The 6,000-nt window shown below is 38.6% G+C and overlaps 1 long non-coding RNA gene across 2 annotated transcripts in view; it reads left to right on the top strand.

Moving 5' to 3' along the window:
- Positions 1–575: 575 nt before the first annotated feature.
- Positions 576–6,000, top strand: part of LOC116786396 — a 116,699-nt gene continuing 111,274 nt past the window's right edge. For both annotated transcript variants that reach the window (XR_004356913.1, XR_004356914.1), the window contains exon 1: positions 576–671. This is a non-coding gene — a long non-coding RNA (uncharacterized LOC116786396). The remainder of the gene's footprint in view (positions 672–6,000) is intronic.

The following is a 6,000-nucleotide window of genomic DNA, read 5'->3' as shown; positions in this document are numbered from 1 at the left end:
CATCTGACTAAACTTTCTGTTTCTAGAGTCTACCAGTGTACACAGCATTTGATGTTACCAGCCCAGAGTATTTAGATTTTCTCATTATTATAGAAAGCAAAAAGAAAATAAAAATAACTAGCCAATCCACTTTATAAGTAACCAGGTAACATAAACTCATGTTACTGATGTGACAATTATCTGAGTTAGTAAGTATGGTTAATGGTAGCAAAAATAATGCAAAAATGACCTCCTGAGGGAAGTGAATGTTACTGTCCCTTTTGTGCAGAGAAACTGAATCCAAGAGATTAAATAGGCTGTGTAGCACTTCCACATAAGATGGAAATGAAAGATGTGCAGAATAATGATGAATTGTGTTATTTGTGAACTTTTAGATTAAACCTCACTGTGCTTATACTTTACAACTTGTAGAAGTAATCAAATCAAGACTGAGTCCTTCACATCCCTACAAGATAAAGGTCCTCTATGTGCCCCACAGATTAGTTTAGCAAACAACCTTTGCTCCATTGCTCTAAAAAAAAAAAAAATTTCTTTTTATGTAATGGAATTTTTTTTCCTTTGTTTTCTAGGATCTTCATGCTTCCAAGAGGACAGCTGTTCCCAAGAGCCATACAGTTCCTGTAAATTTGTCCTTATATCTTGGCTTTGACAGCTCAGAGAAGATGTCAATGGTAAGTTTGGAGTCCCTAACAGTTGTTTCTGTGTTTTCCAGGAGACTGTGTAGGCAATCAGTGCTGATATTTCACACAGTGGTCACCTGCTGGAGAGGTGTGACTATCTGGGGATGCTGGACCATGCAGAACTCTTGTCACTCTGCAGAACTGGCGCTCTCATCCAGAGAATTAACACAAATTTTACTCGCTCCAAAGTTTCACTTCCCTTTTGAGTGTCTCAGAATTTCCAGTATTGATTCCCTAAATTGAGACTTTGGAAATGAGAGTCAGATACTTAGACTTAATAGAATAAAGTTGTTGTGGAGGCTCAGAGCATGCTGCACTGATAATGTCAAGCACCCCAGTGCAGATGCTTCAAACTCAGTGGTAGGTGCCTGGATTTAGCAGCTAAGCCTAAGGGTTCTGCTTGACACTTTTAGATCCGGCCTATGCTTTTCCATGTCAGAAATTATTCAAGCAGCTATTAGACCTGCAACAAATTGCAGTGGAAAGATCAACAGAGCATGAAGAAGCTCTGTTTACAAGGTACCAGGGACCACTTGCATAACAAACCTGTCAATGATTTGTAAAGTGTACAGGCACAGTACCGTGGAAAGTCTCACTCAAAACAATTGGTTACTCATTACTGTGTTGTTTCAGTGATCTTCTCATCTTACTGGATGTGCTGGACAGCAGGAAGGCCTGCCCATCTCTTTAGTACCTGATGATCCTTGGACAACTTTGTTGCCCTCTCTGTAAATGAATGTCAGCTTTCCTATAGAAGTATAGGACTGCCTGTTTTATTTGAATGTTCTCTGGGAAACAGTTTAGAGAGCATCCATATCAAACAATTCCTGTGCTGCAGTATTTGTACCTCAAAGAGCTAGGTCAAGGGTTTTGGATCAAAGCCTAGCTGAGACTGCATACATCATGGGGCCCAGGGAGAGAAGCATTAAATTTCTTGCTTAAAATTGGCTGTTAAATGCAAATGCATCATCCTTTGTGTTATATAAAATCTGAGATGAGTGTTCTGTATTTTCTCGAGGCAGCAAACTGTTGAACAGATTCTCCTCCATTTCAAGGTCTTTCCATCAGTCTCTTGATGAATGCATTAAACTATTTATTCATTATAGGTGATGAAAAGTATATAACCTTTCCGGAAAGGAAGTGGGTCTGCTCCATAAATAAATCTAGTTTTGTAAATTAAAGATGTGCTAGAATGAAATACTTGAGTCCTACAGTGCTGAAACTTGAGCAAGGCAAATGTTGTAATGGCAGCTTTGGGAAGGAGAGTGCTCACAGTGGAATGGATGAACCTTATGAAGTACCCTGATGGTCTAAAAATTCAGGCTGTGCTGGATCAGGGGAAGAAGTTCCATAGCCAAGGTCCCTTGTGGAGAAGATCTGCCAGAGTTTCTCCTGTGCTGTATATTGTCTGAGCATGACCTCAGATGGAAAGCACCGTACTACTCCACCAACAAAGTAGGAAAGTTCTGATTACATTCTGAGAGGTCATCTCTTAATGATCTGTGTCCTTTTAGGAGATCAGAGGGCAGGAAGTCATAAAACACTCTCCCTAGTTTCTTGCTTCATCTAGTACTGGCTCCATTGCTTTTATGTATTGTTTGGAGCTCCTCATGACTGTGAAAATTGGCTCCAACATTGAAACCATTGTAGTAGTCCAAGGAAGAACTGATGAGTCAATGAGTTCCACATATTCCTTTTGGCCAGAAACATGAAAAAGTATATGGTCTTTCTCACTGTGATTTTCAGGTCAACTACTGTCAGGTGGCAACTAAGTACTTAACCAGATCCATATCCAGTAATGTCAGGTGAGAAGCAGCAGCAAGAAGGTCAGGTATAGCCTTTGCCATATCTCATAAGTGATTTTCCTGACATGCCAGTACAACTTTGGTTTTCTGTGAGTTATACTTCATATGTTTCCCTAACCACTGACTTCAAAAAAGCCGAAATCATTTACCTCCATTATCAAGATTTCAACACTTCAGTGTTGGTTATTTTTTGTTTTATTTTTTCCATCACCCTTCTTTCAAATGAACGATGAAGCTTTGCATACTTTGGTTCTAAACGTAAGTGCACTGCATGTTTATCCAAGGCACAATTCTCTAACCTTTTTCTCAGTTACAGCTTGCTTCTGGTATCATTGTCAGATTTGTTGGCAGAGGGAATTGGCCACAACTGGTGTCCTCCACAGCACTTGCTATAGCAGTTGGATACCAATGAAGAATGTTTTATGGCAATGGCAGCATTACAGCATCTCAGGGGTTTTGCTTAATGATTGGACACATTCCATGTTAGGATACAAATGTAATCTGTGTTTGTGGAAAAACAAACATCCCAGTTAAGACTAGAGCAAATCCTCCCCGGTGCTGACTGTGACCAAGGTATGAGCCAGGTCAAGTGTGGAGAAATAAATATTGACCTCATATAACGGTTCATATGATAGCTGTGCTGTGTTAAATCTGTAGCTGTTTTGCACTGGAGTACCAACTAATGACACAGCCAACTTAAATCTATTGACTACTACCATATTTTTTTAAAGTTTGCACTCTCCCTCCCCACTCCCAGTAATTCCATTTTGATCTCATGGAACTGATTCTGCTCTAAATGAAGCTCTCAGGAGCCTTGCAAAGCTACTGTAGACAAAGGGTCTACAGTCAGTCACTTACCAGACACAATGTACTTTTTTTATGGTCTAATGCAGCCTCAAAATAAGAGCCACATTTTTAAATTTTAGCATGACAAGTCACGTGCACCCACAAATCATGCTGTTGTCATCAAGGTCTTAAAAAAACATATTTCTTGGAGAAAAAGTAGATTAATGCAGTTAAACAAAGCACATTACAGGAGACGGAGAGAAAAATCCACAGAGGGGAAATTAGTGCCCTACTTATTAGTACCTTTTAAAATCTCTCTTCTGTACTTGAAATATTAAATAGCAGGCTGGAAAAAATGTAATCTTCCTGCAGGAATGTATTGCTTCCTTCAACATAAATATTAGTCTCTTAACATGCAAGTTTGTCACTGCTTGAATTGTACTCATATTGTGGTGCAAGCAAATGCTTCGTGCTATTGAAAGAGTTTTCCTTAATAAAATGCAGAAGCAAGAATGTTAAATCTTTTGAAGTTGCTGCTAAACATGTAATATTTAGCTTGAGAAGCAATAGTGAGGAAATGAACATGATAAGAGCTCATTCAGTAACAGGCCTAAATTGATTATTTCCTTCCTTATGTAAACTTATCAGTCAGCCCTTTGGGCTCACTTCCGAATACCAGCTCAGCACAAGAGTCTTATCACAAGGAAATGGAATGTAAAAGCCCTGACAATTTTGATAAGGCACGTACTTTAGTTATGATCCTATCTCCCCCCTCCTCCCTTTTAAATAATTCATCTGCACTAAAAGGGGAGATGCCCTCCCTCTAACTTTTGTATAAATAAAAGTTGGTGCTGTTATAGGCAGAGTAAACCTTGGTTATTTATTGTGCTGGTTTCTCAAAATATTCTTAGGGAAGGAAACTAGAAGATGTATTGACAATTACAAGCAACTTTGGAATGGAGTGGCATAGTGTTTTGAATAGATTATTTTCGAGTTTTTAGAGAGACTCATATGAGTTTTGGACACAATCTAAAGATTCTCAGTAGAGTGGATACTGTTGGAAACTTAAGACTCTCTGGTTTTATCTGTCACTTGTTTATTTGCCACCTTTACCCATCTATGATGCCATGGGTCTCACATCTCCTTGTGATGGCAGAACCCAGACTGCATAAAGATCCAACAGCTCACAGTACAAAAGTCAGACATACAAACTGAAAAACCTACTACTCCAACACCAAACCACACACCATAGATGAGGCAAAAGAATACTGACAACCAAGCTCTACCCACCAGCCACAACAGCCTTAAACTTCACAGTTTTAGAAGCCAAAAAACCAGCAAAGCAGCCCAAAATACAAATTTAACTTCATTCATTTGTCCCAGTAAAGTAATAATTTAAAAATGTGCATAACAAGTTTTGTGGTTCATCGCATGCCAGGACAACAAGGCCTGATAAAAGGACTCAGATGACAGTACTGTTTTTGTTTGAGATGTGGTGACATGTTCCTCAAGCAAATGTTATAGGCAGCAAATCCATGACCCAGTAAAATACACTCCAGACCATCAAAGTAGTTCTCCAGCTTGATGAAATCCACTCATTTCTAGCAAGAATGACCTAAAACTCTTCAGAGAAAAAAAAAAAAGGTGCGGTGGAATTCAGAAAGAATGTTTTTTAAGCAAACAGTGACATACCAAAGCTGAGTGTAACTTTTCCAGCGAAACTTAAAACTAAGCCAAACTTACCTGTTTCATTTTTTCTGCAGAAACTCAAATTTTGAGTCACTTTATGCAAATTAGGGAAAAGTCATGACTGAGGCTGGATTGACATATGATTTGGATTGGCTACTTCTCTAAACCTCCTCTCAGGAATAATTATCATCAAAACAACATCTCATCATTGTAAGTCAAGAGGGGTCTTAATCCTGACAGCATTGAATTGCACGGCAAAGATACCATTGATTTTAATAAGGTCAGGATTTCTCCAGAATTTTCATGATGCTTTGCACGAGGCAGCCCTTAGACTTTTTCACAAAACATCCTAAATCCTTTCTATTGGAGAAATGTTGCTGTGGCAAGTCTATTTCATGAAACAGTGGCAAAAATGAGACCGGAAAAAGGTCATGGAGCAAATCCAGAACATTCTTATATGCACATGAACACCCAAAGGAAAAGAAGGCTTCTGATGGAAGATTTGGGCTCAGAGTAGATGGATCTGTGTTGCCTTTTCCCTGCCTTTGTGCACAATATGAACTTTCATAACTCTGTGCTTTCTTTAACAAACTGTACATAACAGGAATAAAATCTTGTTAATGATTTTGGAGAGAAAAAACCCCAGAATTAGCAGGGCTAAGGAAAAACTAAACATTTGCAATGTGAATGCTAGGTAGTAAAATAAAAGAGGGTGTAACTGCATTGCCTGTCATTTATTTCTTTGGGCCTACAGCAGCAAAGTCCTCAGGGAAAAGAATTACAGTAGGAGATATTATCTTATTTTACTTCTGTGTTTCCTATCTTAAATTAATAGTGTGTAGGATTTTCATTATAATTGATATAATTATTCATGAGTCTATTTTGTTGTACAAGCGAGTAAAGAGCACTTTGCTGCTCAGTGAAGCCTGGTTTGTTTTATGGTGTTTAAATTAGGGCTTAAAGATATAAGTGAGGGGGAAAAATACTATTGCTGAAATTCTCGGTCCGACAACTGAACTGGTGTTTGGAGCAAAGAGCGG

The sequence above is a fragment of the Chiroxiphia lanceolata genome, chromosome 4, assembly GCF_009829145.1.
Source record: "Chiroxiphia lanceolata isolate bChiLan1 chromosome 4, bChiLan1.pri, whole genome shotgun sequence".
In the NCBI taxonomy this organism is placed as follows: Eukaryota; Metazoa; Chordata; class Aves; order Passeriformes; family Pipridae; genus Chiroxiphia; species Chiroxiphia lanceolata.
This window is presented reverse-complemented; position numbering and strand designations above follow the sequence as displayed.